This window comes from Neoarius graeffei, chromosome 25, assembly GCF_027579695.1.
Source record: "Neoarius graeffei isolate fNeoGra1 chromosome 25, fNeoGra1.pri, whole genome shotgun sequence".
Taxonomy (NCBI): domain Eukaryota; kingdom Metazoa; phylum Chordata; class Actinopteri; order Siluriformes; family Ariidae; genus Neoarius; species Neoarius graeffei.
Genome location: NC_083593.1, coordinates 18,015,762 through 18,031,095, shown reverse-complemented (window position 1 = coordinate 18,031,095; position 15,334 = coordinate 18,015,762). Strand labels below are relative to the sequence as shown.

At 38.4% G+C, this 15,334-nt stretch overlaps 1 protein-coding gene across 1 annotated transcript in view; it reads left to right on the top strand.

The window, feature by feature from the left end:
* The window catches only part of tiam1a (TIAM Rac1 associated GEF 1a), a 178,012-nt gene that overhangs the window by 41,629 nt on the left and 121,049 nt on the right, over positions 1 to 15,334 (top strand). The window contains exon 2 of the mRNA XM_060908541.1: positions 15,112 to 15,205. The gene's annotated coding sequence lies outside the window, so the exon portion shown is untranslated. The remainder of the gene's footprint in view (positions 1 to 15,111; positions 15,206 to 15,334) is intronic.

Below are 15,334 nucleotides of genomic sequence, written 5' to 3'. Positions count from 1 at the left end.
CAGTCCCCGTTTTTTGGTGGCCTGTCCCCAACTGGAGCTGTCCCGAGAAACAGCCCCATTTTTAACCATGACCGACAGACCCGAAAAAAAAAAGACCAAAACAGCAGACACCTCGCATATTGTTTTGTGGATCACTTTAAGCAGAGATATTCTAGAACACCTCTGGCGATAGCCTTTCCAGTATTTTGATTGGTGGAGCTGAGGAACAACTTTTCAGTGGAGCACTAGAATCTTTGCTTAAACTAAAGTCATTCATTCAGCTTTGACAGATTGCATCATCCACTCCTGGACAGGTGAACCATAGTCTTTTCTTGTAGGCTTAAGTGCCATTGTTTGTCATCTATGTTATTTAGCCTTTAAAGGAGAACCGAGGTCATTTTTAAACTTGCTTTATTTCTTAATTAACGTGTTATTCAATTATGTTTTCGGTTTTAGTAACCTTATATCATGACTCGGATTGGCAACTAATTGCAATTAAATATTATACTTATCGGCCTATTTGGTTTTTAGCCATGTTGAATTTAGTTCGTTTGGTCCACGGCAGGCGTCGCTTATCCGCGCGATCTTCACGAGACTTGTGCGAGACTTCGAAATGTGAAGTCTCAGCCAGGTGTCAGTGCCGCCATTTTGAGAACTGTTTTCCAAATGAAATATTGCACAAAAACAAGTTTAAATGACAATTACTGCCTACTTTTTTCAAACTTTCCTGATTGCTATCAAAACAAACAAAACTTCCGGCTTGATTACATCAGCATTCGAAGGAGGGCGCGTGTGTCTTTTGACAACGTTGGCAGATGTTGGTCACTTTGATTTCCGCTGTACATTTTACTTCTGTCCTACGAAGTCTCGCACAGGTCTCAACGAAGCTCGTTGATGGCCATTGCTTTGACATATGGACTGATATATTACATAGCCTATTTCAAACACTCATAACTTGCTATAGCAGTGACCGAATAGCTATCAAAAATGCATTCCTATATTTAGTAAGATGAGATAAATAGAATTTTGATAATAAAAAATTTGCCTTCAGTTCTCCTTTAAATGTGTAATCTATATTTTGTGATGTTGTATATGACATAACATTGCTTGTCACACTGTATTGAGATGTAGCAGTTGACCTAACAAACCGTAACCTACTGCGGCTAATGCTAGCAGGAGAAAGCTCAGTGCAGCGCCAATCACTCAGCTGAAGTTGTTGCTAGATGTAGCGTTGCTGTAACAGAAATCCAGCTGAGGTAAAATTGTAAGAGTTCAACGGCATACGCTAACTTACACACAAATTGATGTGTTATCCCTCAGAGTAGCTGGCTATGTAAAGCTGTAGGTTTATGGTAATGTTCCCAAAGTGTCATTGTATAATTTTGACACAGTTTGATTCAGGCTACTCATTTAGGCTATGGGAGATTGGGAATTATTTGTATGCCTCAGTGGATTTCAAAAGGATACCAGGGAGGTTATAAGGATCAGATAATTGTAATCTTACGGTTTTTTTAGAATATAGATAAATTCTGTCAGTGGGAAATATATTCAGATGGTATAGGCCAGGGGTTCTCAATCCTTTCTGCTTTATGGCCCACTTATTCATACTTGTAATGAGTTGGGGCACATTAAAAAAGATCCCCAATTATTTTTGCTCATCTATTCTATTAGAAACTAATAATCTATTGTAAAGTGCATTAATGGAATGCAACAAGATTCCCTGTTACAGATGGGAGCCCAGGAATTAAATAAATACAAAAAAAAAATATGTATATATATATATATATATATATATATATATATATATATATATATATATATATATATATATATATATATATATATATATACATTTTTTTTAATGTAGGTATTGTATTTAAAACTGTATGGATGTGCCAGAAGTCAAATCATGCATGCAGGGCATTCTCAGTCAAAAGGGATTAGAGATTTTAAAGTTTTTTGGGTTTGTTTGTTTTTTAAGATGGTGTATATTTTTAGTCTTTTGTATTTGTAATTATTTGTATCTGTACATACACGACCCCACCAGCTCTGCTTATCAGCTCATCATGTTTGAATAAAGTCATTCATTCATTCATTCATTCATTATGAGTTGGAAAATTATCCATCTGTTGAGTTCCCCGACATCTCAAACTACCTGGTGCTGCAGACATCGTTCTACACAGACAGACAGATGAAAACCTGGAAGAGCATGGAGGAGTACAACTTTTTATATGTGGCTGGGTTAAAGATCTGGAAATCAGGACAATACAAGATAAATCTTGTATCGTTTATGCCCAGGTAAGGAGGAATTTCTGGGCTTTTTGTACGCGTCTTTGAGATGGTTGCTAGAATGCTACAAGTTTTAGTATCCGGTGTAAACAATCCACGGCTGCTCGATTCTCAATCCGCCCTGTTTTTCTCTTCCAGCAGGCATCATGCATGCATCACAGATCCATATATTTACCTGCAAACATATTTATTTATTCTTTGTCTGTGTGTGTGTGTATGCGTGCATGCGCATGCTCTCTCTCTCTCTCTCTCTCTCTCTCTCTCCACCTTAAATGTAGAGGAGGAATGTAACAAAAATAAAGGCTTGTTCTTCTTAATTTACCCACAAATGTATTTATTCCACTTGAAAAGTGTATAGCAAACCAGCTACCAGATTTGGGACACTACGACATCCTGAACTATTTAGTATTTGGCTTCAAACTTGAAAAAAATTTGCGACCCACTAGATAGCGCTTCGCGGCCCAGTGGTTGAGAAACACTGGTATAGGCTATATTTGGCATTGTTCATGGTACCGTTTTGGCAGTAGTTTTTCCTGCTAGTGGGTTAAAATTCTATTTTTTGTGATGTAACTGCTACAACTCAATTCACCATAATGTTAGAAATGTTTGTCAGTGATGGCTCTGATCTCTGGCATTACCTCCTTGAAGGTTCTTACCTGAAAGCCATGTAATTCATTAAATTTATCCCTTGCCTATTCCAAAAAATATCACTGTGCCTGAAAAGTTACTATTCTGATCAATGTTTTGAGGTAAATTTGAATAAGCAAAATTCAGGCAAGCAATACCCTTACAAAAAAGAAGTTTATTTAAGTGTACTTCTAGTATACTTCTTTTAAACTAAAAATAAGAGAGTATACTTTCAGTTTACTTTTTATTTACTTATCAGAGATATACTTAATAAAGTAATACGTACAGTGGTGCTTGAAAGTTTGTGAACCCTTTAGAATTTTTCCATATTTCTGCATAAATATGACCTAAAACATCATCAGATTTTCACACAAGTCCTAAAAGTAGATAAAGAGAACCCAGTTAAACAAATGAGACAAAAATATTATACTTGGCCATTTATTTATTGAGGAAAATGATTCAATATTACATATCTGTGAGTGGCAAAAGTATGTGAACCTTTGCTTTCAGTATCTGGTGTGACCCCCTTGTGCAGCAATAACTGCAACTAAACGTTTCCGGTAACTGTTGATCAGTCCTGCACACCGGTTTGGAGGAATTTTAACCCATTCCTCCGTACAGAACAGCTTCAACTCTGGGATGTTGGTGGGTTTCCTCACATGAACTGCTCACTTCAGGTCCTTCCACAACGTTTCGATTGGATTAAGGTCAGGACTTTGACTTGGCTATTCCAAAACATTAACTTTATTCTTCTTTAACCATTCTTTGGTAGAACGACTTGTGTGCTTAGGGTCGTTGTCTTGCTGCATGACCCACCTTCTCTTGAGATTCAGTTCATGGACAGATGTCCTGACATTTTCCGTTAGAATTCGCTGGTATAATTCAGAATTCATTATTCCATCAACGATGGCAAGCCGTCCTGGCCCAGATGCAGCAAAACAGGCCCAAACCATGATACTACGTCCACCATGTTTCACAGATGGGATAAGGTTCTTATGCTGGAATGCAGTGTTTTCCTTTCTCCAAACATAACACTTGTCATTTAAACCAAAAAGTTCTAATTTGATCTCATCTGTCCACAAAACATTTTTCCAATAGCCTTCTGGCTTGTCCACGTGATCTTTAGCAAACTGCAAACAAGCAGCAATGTTCTTTTTGGGGAGCAGTGGCTTTCTCCTTGCAACCCTGCCATGCACACCACTGTTCAGTGTTCTCCTGATGGTGGACTCATGAACATTAACATTAGCCAATGTGAGAGAGGCCTTCAGTTGCTTAGAAGTTACCCTGGGGTCCTTTGTGACCTTGCTGACTATTACGGTACATGCCTTGCTGTTGGAGTGATCTTTGTTGGTCGACCACTCCTGGGGAGGGTAACAATGGTCTTGAATTTCCTCCATTTGTACACAATCTGTCTGACTGTGGATTGGTGGAGTCCAAACTCTTTAGAGATGGTTTTGTAATCTTTTCCAGCCTGATGAGCATCAACAACGCTTTTTCTGAGGTCCTCAGAAATCTCCTTTGTTCGTGCCATGATACATTTCCACAAACGTGTTGTGAAGATCAGACTTTGATAGATCCCTGTTCTTTAAATAAAACAGGGTGCCCACTCACACCTGATTGTCATCCCATTGATTGAAAACACCTGACTCTAATTTCACCTTCAAATTAACTGCTAATCCTAGAGGTTCACATACTTTTGCCACTCACAGATATAGAAGATTGGATCATTTTCCTCAAAAAATAAATGACCAAGTATAATATTTTTGTCTCATTTGTTTAAGCCAAATATACTTGGCTTATACTGAAAAGTATACAGAAAAGTCTAAGTATAGTAAGCTTATATTTAAAATTTTGATCAAGATATGCTTAACAAAAGTGTAATAAAGTATTAAAATATTTGTGCCTTATCTTTAAGTGTACTTGCCCTGTAGTTGTGCTTCAGCATTGTTGACTCTAAGGTATGTCTATGGTTCCATATAAGGTTTTTTTTTTTCTCCTGAGTGGGATAATTATTATTTTTATTTATTTATTTTTCTTTAGAGCTTGGATGTCAATTTCAGTTGTCATTGCCATGTTTTTATACTTTGGCATTTAATACAATGTTGCTTTAAATTTTGATTTTTAAAGAAAATGAATATGTTCTTAATCCTGAGTATGTGTTGTTATTTTGTGAATTCGTACCTTTATAACTTCATTGTAACTTAAGGTACAAAACACAGTAGACAACAAAAAGTTGTCTACTGGTAGTGTGCATGAGGTAAGGGTTCGGGCTAGAAAACTAATAGTATACCCAGAAGGGTAACTGCAGGATACTTCAAAACTAAAAAGTGGACTAGATATATATAACCAGTAACTAATAGTATATTTCCAATATGCTGTAAAGTATACTTTCATAAACTAAAAAGTGGACTAGAAGTATGTAACGAGTATATTTCCAGTATACTACAAAGTGTACTTTAGTAAACTAAAAAGTGGTCTAGAAGTATAAAACAGCATATTTCCAATATGCTTTTGTAAACTAAAGAGTCGACTACAAGTATAGAACTAGTAAACTATTAGTATAATAAGTTTACTTGTGGTATATTTGCAGTACAAAATAAAAAATACTAGTTGTGTACGCAGAGTTTACTTCTCTTAGACTTAAAGTATACTTTCTATAAACTAAAAGTGGGCCAATTTAGTCCCAAGAAGTATTAGATTAGTTTACTTACAAGTATACTGTAAGTACATTGATATCAGTATATTTGGTACACAAAAGTATACTTAAGGAAATATACTTTAACTTTACTTAAGCATACTTAATAAAATTAACTTGAAGCATACTTCTTTTTGATAAGGGTAGGAATAAGTATTTTGTATAATAGTGGACTATTTATTGTTAAAGATTGGACAGGAAGGAAAAGAGTGAGAAATTAAAAGAGTAAAAAGAGTGACGGGACAAAACAGAAAGAAGACAAGTTGCATATATGGTAATTAATTTATATTTCATTTCATGGGTCTAAAACATATGTTTCAGCTAGCCTACAATTTAAGAGTCTATAAATAGAGTGAACTATGTACCCATACCAGAGATTTTCACATTGTCTTTAATTAATGTTAACCTACGTAAAGCGGTTGCAGAATCGGCCTTCAGTGCACTCAGTGAGGAAAATCCCACTTTTTTATGCAACGCATGATCAAAATACATGAAAATCAGAAATGTTCCCCCTTTTTTATGACAAAGATTGAAACATGACATGCTTTAATGATATTTTCACCGCTGAGCCGAAAACGTCCCCGGTTTTCTTTTCAGAAATCTGGTCACCATCGTGCAGAGACTTTGAGGAAACAACAAATGACTTGCATAGCCTATCAATCTCAACATGTTGCATAAGGACGGTTTGGGTGGATTCAGATTTGTTCTTCCTTGATAGGACGGAAAGGCCACTGATTCAGCGTGTGATGACTTATACTACAGCTCTAGTGCTTTTCTGTAGGAGGTGGTATGTGTGTGTATATCTGTGTGTGTTTGTGTGCATGTGTTAATAACAGACTTCAGATCAGCACATCCTACAGAGTACGGAGGAGGTAGGCTTCCTGCTAAGCACCTGTGATTAAAGTTTCACAAAGATACTCTATGAAGGCTTGCAAGAAAGGTAGCAGACGTGGCAAGCTGTGATGAAAACATAGACATGGACACGTCTTTTCTCTCTCCTCTTTTCTATCTTCCTACCTCTTTTTTACATGTACCTCCCTTTTTCTTGGCCCCATTCAGACTTGATAATAGTATCCGTGGATGGTACTAAATACAGGTCTGAACAGATTCAAATATGTCTTGTGATCCAATCACTCAGGCCCTATTCAGACCTGTACTTCGCACTGTCCACTTTTGATCTGATCATCTGAAACAGATCATAACAATAACTGCTCACACCTGGTATTTTCATGGGTTATGAGCGGATGTTTCAGTGAGCACTTTTCAAAACAGATGTAAAATCAGCAGCCCGAAGTCGCTTCAAAACCAGACTCCATTACAAAACACAAACTAAAATGAAGTGTTTGTTTTTAGTCACTGAATTTCATTTCCTAATTAAACTGCAGGTGCTCATACCGGTAGGTAAAAGCTTTAGTCCTACTGTCAACTCTGTAGCATTTTGTGTAAATTTTGTTCATCTAATCACCTTTTTGTATGCTTTTAAAGAAAAAACAGAGGGAAGTAATAAAACATAAATCACATCCATTTAGTCACTGCATAGCAAGAGCATCGGCACACACTGTCAGAGTTCTGATTAAAGCCTAGTCTCTTATAAACGGGGGGCACCTCTAATAAATCTAAATACAGTGCACAGGGATAAAAACTCAAATACACTCTTCTCATCTCATCTCATTATCTGTAGCCGCTTTATCCTGTTCTACAGGGTCGCAGGCAAGCTGGAGCCTATCCCAGCTGACTACGGGCGAAAGGCGGGGTACACCCTGGACAAGTCGCCAGGTCATCACAGGGCTGACACATAGACACAGACAACCATTCACACTCACATTCACACCTACGGTCAATTTAGAGTCGCCAGTTAATCTAACCTGCATGTCTTTGGACTGTGGGGGAAACCGGAACACCCAGAGGAAACCCACGCGGACACGGGGAGAACATGCAAACTCCGCACAGAAAGCCCCTCGCCGCCGGCCACGGAGCTCAAACCCGGACCTTCTCGTTGTGAGGTGACAGCGCTAACCACTACACCACCGTGCCGCCCCAAATACACTCTTTATATCAAATAATAACATTGTAAATATATAATAACAATGTGCCTGGACTATAATTAGCCTCAGTATTTTGGTTCTAGAACAGGCAAGGGTTTCTGGAGATGTGTTTTTGTGTTTTCTGACCATTTAGTGTGCTCCGTGGCTTTTATATAGCAATTCTGTCCAACGGTCTAAAAATCATTAACAATGCCATCTGATGGCTAGAAATATACAGACAAACTGAAAGTATTACCTCATATTATTATATCCACTCATCTGCCCCTTTATTAGGAACACCAACACACCTGCTGTTTTATGCAGTTATCTAATCAACCAATCCCGACAGCAGCACAATGCATAAAATCATGCAGATACAAATCAAGAGCTTCAGTTAATGTTCACTTCAAACATCGGACTGGGAAAATTGTGCTCTCAAAGTGTGACTTTCACTATGGCATGGGTGTTGGATTGAGCCAGATGGACTGGTTTGAGTATTTCAGAAACTGCTGATCTCCTGGGGTTTTCACACACAACAGTCTCAAGAGTTTACACAGAATGGTGTGAAAAACAAAAAAAACAGTTTTGTGGGTGGGAACAAACGCTTTGTTGATAAGAGAGGTCAGAGAAAAATGGCCAGATTGGTTCAAGCTGCCAGAAAGGATATAGCAACTCATATAATCACTCTTTACAACTGCGGTGAGCAGAAAAGCATTTCAGCATGCAACAGCAGAAATCACATGAGGTTCCACTTCTGCCAGCCAAGAACAGAAATCTTAGAATCAAGAACATGATCCTATTAAAGTGGCTAGTGAGTGTATAGATCATGAACAAGGAATAATTAAAAAAAATTATATATATTATTCTACAGAGATTTTTTGATAACAGGAGGAAGAAGTGAGCATACAGTGTCTTGCAAAAGTATTCATCCCCTTTCGTGTTTGTCCTGTTTTGTTGCATTACAAGCTGGAATTAAAATGGATTTTTTGGGGGGTAGCACCATTTGATTTATACAACATGCCTACCACTTTAAAGGTGAACATTGTTGTTTTATTGTGACGCAAACAATAATGAAGATGAAAAGACAGAAATCTGGAGTGTGCATAGGTATTCACCCCCTTTTGAATGAAACCCCTAAATAAGAGCTGGTCCAACCAATTCACTTCATAAGTCACATAATTAGTTGATTAAGATCCATCTGTGTGCAATCAAAGTATCACATGATCTGTCACATGATGTCTGTATAAATCAACCTGTTCTGGAAGGACCCTGACTCTGCAACACTACTAAGCGAGCAACATGAAAACCAAGGAGCCTCCAAACAAGTCAGAGACAAAGTTGTGGAGAAGTATACATCAGGGTTGGGGTATAAAAAAAAATATCCAAAACTTTGAATATCCCACGGCACACCATTAAATCCATTATAGCAAAATGGAAAGAGTATGTCACCACTGCAAACCTGACAAGAGAAGGCCACACACCAAAACTCACAGGCGGGGCAAGGAGGGTATTAATCAGAGATGCAAAAAAGACACCAAAGATAACACTGAAGAAGCTGCAAAGATCCACAGTGGAGATGGCAGTATCTGTCCATAGGACCACTTTAAGCCGTACACTCCACAGAGCGGGTCTTTATGGAACAGTGGGCAGAAAAAAGCCATTGCTTTTTTCTTTTCCCAACAGCATGTGGCAGACTCCCCAAACACATGGAAGAAGATTCTCTGGTCAAATGAGACTAAAATTTTGGTCATCATGGGAAATGCCATGTGTGGCACAAACCCAACACCCTGAGAACACCATTCCTCCAGTGAAGCATGGTGGTGGCAGCATCATGCTGTGGGGATATTTTTCATCTGCAGGGACAGGAAAGCTGGTCAGGATTGAAGGAAAGATGGATGGCACTAAATACAGAGCAATTCTGAAGGAAAACCTGTTTGAGTCGGCCAGAGGTTTGAGACTGGGACGAAGGTTCACGTTCCAGCAGGACAATGACCCTAAACATACTGCTAAAGCTACACTGGAGTGGTTTAAAGGGAAATATTTAAATGTCTTGGAATGGCCTAGTCAAAGCCCAGACCTCAATCCAATTGAGAATCTGTGGTATAACTTGAAGATTGCTGTACACCAACACAACCCATCTAACTTGAAGGAGTTGGAGCAGTTTTGCCTTGAGGAATGGGCAAAAATCCCAGTGGCTAGATGTGCTAAGCTAATAGAGACATACCCCAAGAGACTTGCAGCTGTAATTGCAGCAAAAGTTGGTTCTACAAAGTATTGACTTTGGGGGGTGAATACCTCTGCACACTCCAGATTTCTTTTTTTTTTCATCTTAATTATTGTTTGTGTCAGAATAAAATGACAATTTTCACTTTTAAAGTGGTAGGCATGTTGTGTAAATCAAATAGTGCTAACCTCCCGAAAATCCATTTTAATTCCAGCTTGTAATGCGACAGAACAGGAAAAACACCAAGGGGGATGAATACTTTCGCAAGACACGGTCAATATATTCCTGTTATGTAATTCCAAAAACCTTAGTTTCTTACTAGACTGAATGTTGTTCATTGTCGTAGTTTAAGGATAGATTTAATCAGAATTCCTTGAGTCATCAAAAGATTGTTAAATCTAAGCACAATCTATATACTGTATCTGTGCAACCTTCACATTATCTGTGTTAAGTGTTTTATTATACAGTATAGTTTGTTGGTCCTGAGTGCTCTTTGCTTTTTATTAAACACAACACTTAAAAGGCTAACTCTAATATATGAAATTCCTTCTTATTGGTTTTTTCACTATTCTTCTACAGAGCTTTTTACGATTCTGTGAGACCCTCTGGCAGGATAGTGAGATTTATAACAGGTTTTTGTTGTTTAATCGCACCAGAAGGACACAGCAGCCTAACAGGAATGAGAAGGGTGAGAGAAAGAGAGAAAACACGTTTGATGGCTGTGAGTTCATTTGATTCGCCTTGGATTATTTCTCTTGTTTGATGATTTTAATATATCCCAGATAACTGTGAGCAAATTTCCCTTTCATTTAAATAACTAAAATCTGTTTTTATGAAAGGCCTAGGTGAGAGATTTGATGTTTCTGATTCATGCCCACACTGATCTGCATCAGTCAAATCACGCCAGTGAAAGACTGGAGACAAACAGAATTAGATAGAGGGAAGATTAAACTATAGAGATAAGGAAATGAAAAGGGGGCAGGCTTTGTGATACAGGATGAGACTTAAAATATGGTATATTGATGAATTCATGTGAAAATCATGCCTAAGAGTTTCACTGGATTGGTGAATCACAATTTATGCCGGGGGGGACATTTCAGTTTACAAAGGAATCACTGTGATAAATGACCATGTTGATCAGTCCATTGGTTTCCCCCTGGGATCTGGTTGAGATCTTCATCTTTTGTGGAGATTCCTCCAGTTGTTGTGACAGATGAGCAAATACAGTAGGGAAGGAATAGCTGTATAGAGTAGAAGAGGTTGGGAAAGAAGAGTGAAGTGTAGCGGGGTGGAGATAAGGGGCCAAATCAAGTTTATGTAAGGATACAGCAGGGTTGACTGCTACAGTGCATGTAGACAGAGAGAGAGAGAGAGACTCCACACTCTCAGAAAGCTATGTAATGGAACCTTGATGCTCGCTCTCTCTCTCTCTCTCTCTCTCTCTCTCTCTCATTAGTGACAGAGGAGTAGAACATGATCCAGACAACTCTCTACTTCATCCCGTCCCACAAAACACACACACTGCTTCCGTGGGAAACACTGAGTACTCCATAGAGAGCACATTCACACATGAACACACAAAAACACAACCTCTGCTCTCTACTTTTCTCTCTTTGTTCACAGCCTCCAACTGAACTTTAATTTTTGATTGATGAAAGTTTAAAAGCTGAAAATGAATTAGTGTGACATGAAGTTTCTGAAAGTTTGGCAAACAATTAAATACTCACAATATTTTCACATATTTATTTAAAGCTAGACGGCCTTTCGATTTCATAAAATCGGTGAAATTTAGTTCCCTCTGAAATTTGGTCATCGTGATATATGTTTATATATATATATATAAAAAAAAAAAAAACAGGCCATTCTGTGGCTGGGAAGTTATTTAATTTGAGGGGATTCCCTAGCAAATAATGTCCATGAAATCGCTCACTTTTTCTCACAGTCAAACAGACAGAGGAAGTCCGGTGTGCGCATGCACAGGTTTACCCTGACGGTTCCATCATTCTGTTGCTAAACAAACAGCTGATCACACCGAGGTGCTCGCTGACCGCCTATATTTATTAGTCTGGTCCTTTCCTTTCCAACATAACGTCTTTTCTTCTCGCTTTCCGTTACTGTAGTCGCTCTTTCACGTTTCACTCGCATCCTCCATTTTCCTCTCCTGTTTCAAATTTTTATCCCATAATGCCTTGCGCAAGCAGGGAAAGCCCACCATGTAATGTATGACATAGTATCTTGAATTGGGTCATGATGAAGCAAGAAAAAATAGCGGAGAATTTAGGGCCACGTGGCCCTAAATTCATTAATTGTTCTATTATTTTTTAAAAAAAGAATAAAATTGGAAGTCTGATTCAAATTCAGTAGCTTTCAGTACACTAAACAAAAATAATTGGGTGTCAGGGAAAATTCTTTTTATGACCTAGACTTGAAAAATCTGAAAGGCAGTCTACCTTTAAATACAGCGACACAATGTTGATGTTTGACAGCTATCTAGTTGGTGGCCTAGTTTCATATAATCTACTTTCAGATAGTCTAATGAGCTCGATAATGCATTTCTGAGGCCAGCATATGATCCAGATTTTGTCCCAGGATCTCAAACTCTTTTGTAGCCCTTTAACTGTAAAAGGAATTCCACAAGACCCCCCTTTGATGAACCTTATCCAACTATTTATGTATAGTCTCTAAGAGACTCTAGAGTTTACACAGAATAGTGTGTGTGTGCGCGGGGGGGTGTCCGTCCCAGTAAGCGGTAGTTCTGTGCCTGGAAATGCCTTGATGATGAGAGAGGTCAGAGAAAACTATATAAACCAGAGAGCAGCAGTTTTTGAAAGTTTCTCCCATGTTTGATGTGAACTTTTATCTGAAGCCCTTGCTATGTATGTGCACAATTATATACAGTACATTACAGTGCTGCCACATAGGTAATTGGATAATTGCATGAATGAGCAGGTGTACATGTGTTCCTAATAAAGCAGCCGGTGAGTGGAAATGGACCCAGTATTTGCATATTTGTAGATATATGTTGGTATGCACTATATGGATGTATGTCTATAACTTTTGAGTTTACAGTTATATATTTAAGTCTTTTACTGATTGTATCCTGGACCTGCTCTGCAAGTATGCCACTGACCTTCTGTTTATTATTATTATTATTATTATTATTATTATTATTACACCCCGATTCCAAAAAAGTTGGGACAAAGTACAAATTGTAAATAAAAACGGAATGCAATAATTTACAAATCTCAAAAACTGATATTGTATTCACAATAGAACATAGACAACATATTAAATGTCGAAAGTGAGACATTTTGAAATTTCATGCCAAATATTGGCTCATTTGAAATTTCATGACAGCAACACATCTCAAAAAAGTTGGGACAGGGGCAATAAGAGGCTGGAAAAGTTAAAGGTACAAAAAAGGAACAGCTGGAGGACCAAATTGCAACTCATTAGGTCAATTGGCAATAGGTCATTAACATGACTGGGTATAAAAAGAGCATCTTGGAGTGGCAGCAGCTCTCAGAAGTAAAGATGGGAAGAGGATCACCAATCCCCCTAATTCTGCGCCGACAAATAGTGGAGCAATATCAGAAAGGAGTTCGACAGTGTAAAATTGCAAAGGGTTTGAACATATCATCATCTACAGTGCACAATATCATCAAAAGATTCAGAGAATCTGGAAGAATCTCTGTGCGTAAGGGTCAAGGCCGGAAAACCATACTGGGTGCCCGTGATCTTCGGGCCCTTAGACGGCACTGCATCACATACAGGCATGCTTCTGTATTGGAAATCACAAAATGGGCTCAGGAATATTTCCAGAGAACATTATCTGTGAACACAATTCACCGTGCCATCCGCCGTTGCCAGCTAAAACTCTATAGTTCAAAGAAGAAGCCATATCTAAACATGATCCAGAAGTGCAGACGTCTTCTCTGGGCCAAGGCTCGTTTAAAATGGACTGTGGCAAAGTGGAAAACTGTTCTGTGGTCAGACGAATCAAAATTTGAAGTTCTTTATGGAAATCAGGGACGCCGTGTCATTCGGACTAAAGAGGAGAAGGACGACCCGAGTTGTTATCAGCCCTCAGTTCAGAAGCCTGCATCTCTGATGGTATGGGGTTGCATTAGTGCGTGTGGCATGGGCAGCTTACACATCTGGAAAGACACCATCAATGCTGAAAGGTATGTCCAGGTTCTAGAGCAACATATGCTCCCATCCAGATGACATCTCTTTCAGGGAAGACCTTGCATTTTCCAACATGGCAATGCCAAACCACATACTGCATCAATTACAGCATCATGGCTGCGTAGAAGAAGGGTCCGGGTATTGAACTGACCAGCCTGCAGTCCAGATCTTTCACCCACAGAAAACATTTGGCGCATCATAAAACGGAAGATACGACAAAAAAAAACCTAAGACAGTTGAGCAACTAGAATCCTACATTAGACAAGAATGGGTTAACATTCCTATCCCTAAACTTGAGCAACTTGTCTCCTCAGTCCCCAGACGTTTACAGACTGTTGTAAAGAGAAAAGGGGATGTCTCACAGTGGTAAACATGGCCTTGTCCCAACTTTTTTGAGATGTGTTGTTGTCATGAAATTTAAAATCACCTAATTTTTCTCTTTAAATGATACATTTTCTCAGTTTAAACATTTGATATGTCATCCATGTTCTATTCTGAATAAAATATGGAATTTTGAAACTTCCACATCATTGCATTCCGTTTTTATTTACAATTTGTACTTTGTCCCAACTTTTTTGGAATCGGGGTTGTATTATTATTATTATTATTATTATTATTATTGCCTTCTGAAAAATGAGAGAACTTTGATGCTCTCTTTTTCTCTCTCTCCACTTTCCCTTGGATTAGAGGAAGTCATGCTGGCACTGAGAAGGATGTAATTGAGTTTTTCTTTTTTTTTTTCCAATGCTGCAGCTGGTCCACTATAATTCCTCGGTCATACTTTACAACACAAGGCTGATGTCTTTCTTCCCAGTCAAATTAGGGGATTTTTTTGCTCGTGTGTGTGTGTGTGTGTGTGTGTGTGTGTGTGTGTGTGTGTGTGTGTGTGTGTGTGTGTGTGTGTGTGTGTGTTTGCTTCATTATTGTGTGCGAGCCATTTACCATTCCCCTATTTTATTCCTCGAGTGATATTTAGAATTGAAGACCATTTATTGTCCACTTTTTTTAAAAGAACAATAATTTAACTCACAACCATTATTTACACTTTCAACATGACTTATATCTATATTTTCTTTGTTACACAGACCTCTTGTATGAGAGAAGCTCCTGATGACCATGAGGTGTGTGAAAAGTGACATCCCTCTTTGGAGATGCCAGTGATGTCCGTGTTTGAGTCAGGTAATGTGATCATTTTAAAACACAGAAAGAAATCACACAAGCCTCCAAAATCGGTTCTGATTTTACTAATTGTTGTGGTATAGGAACCATTAAAATTACTAACAAGCGATGTGCCAGTTTCAGCTTTAA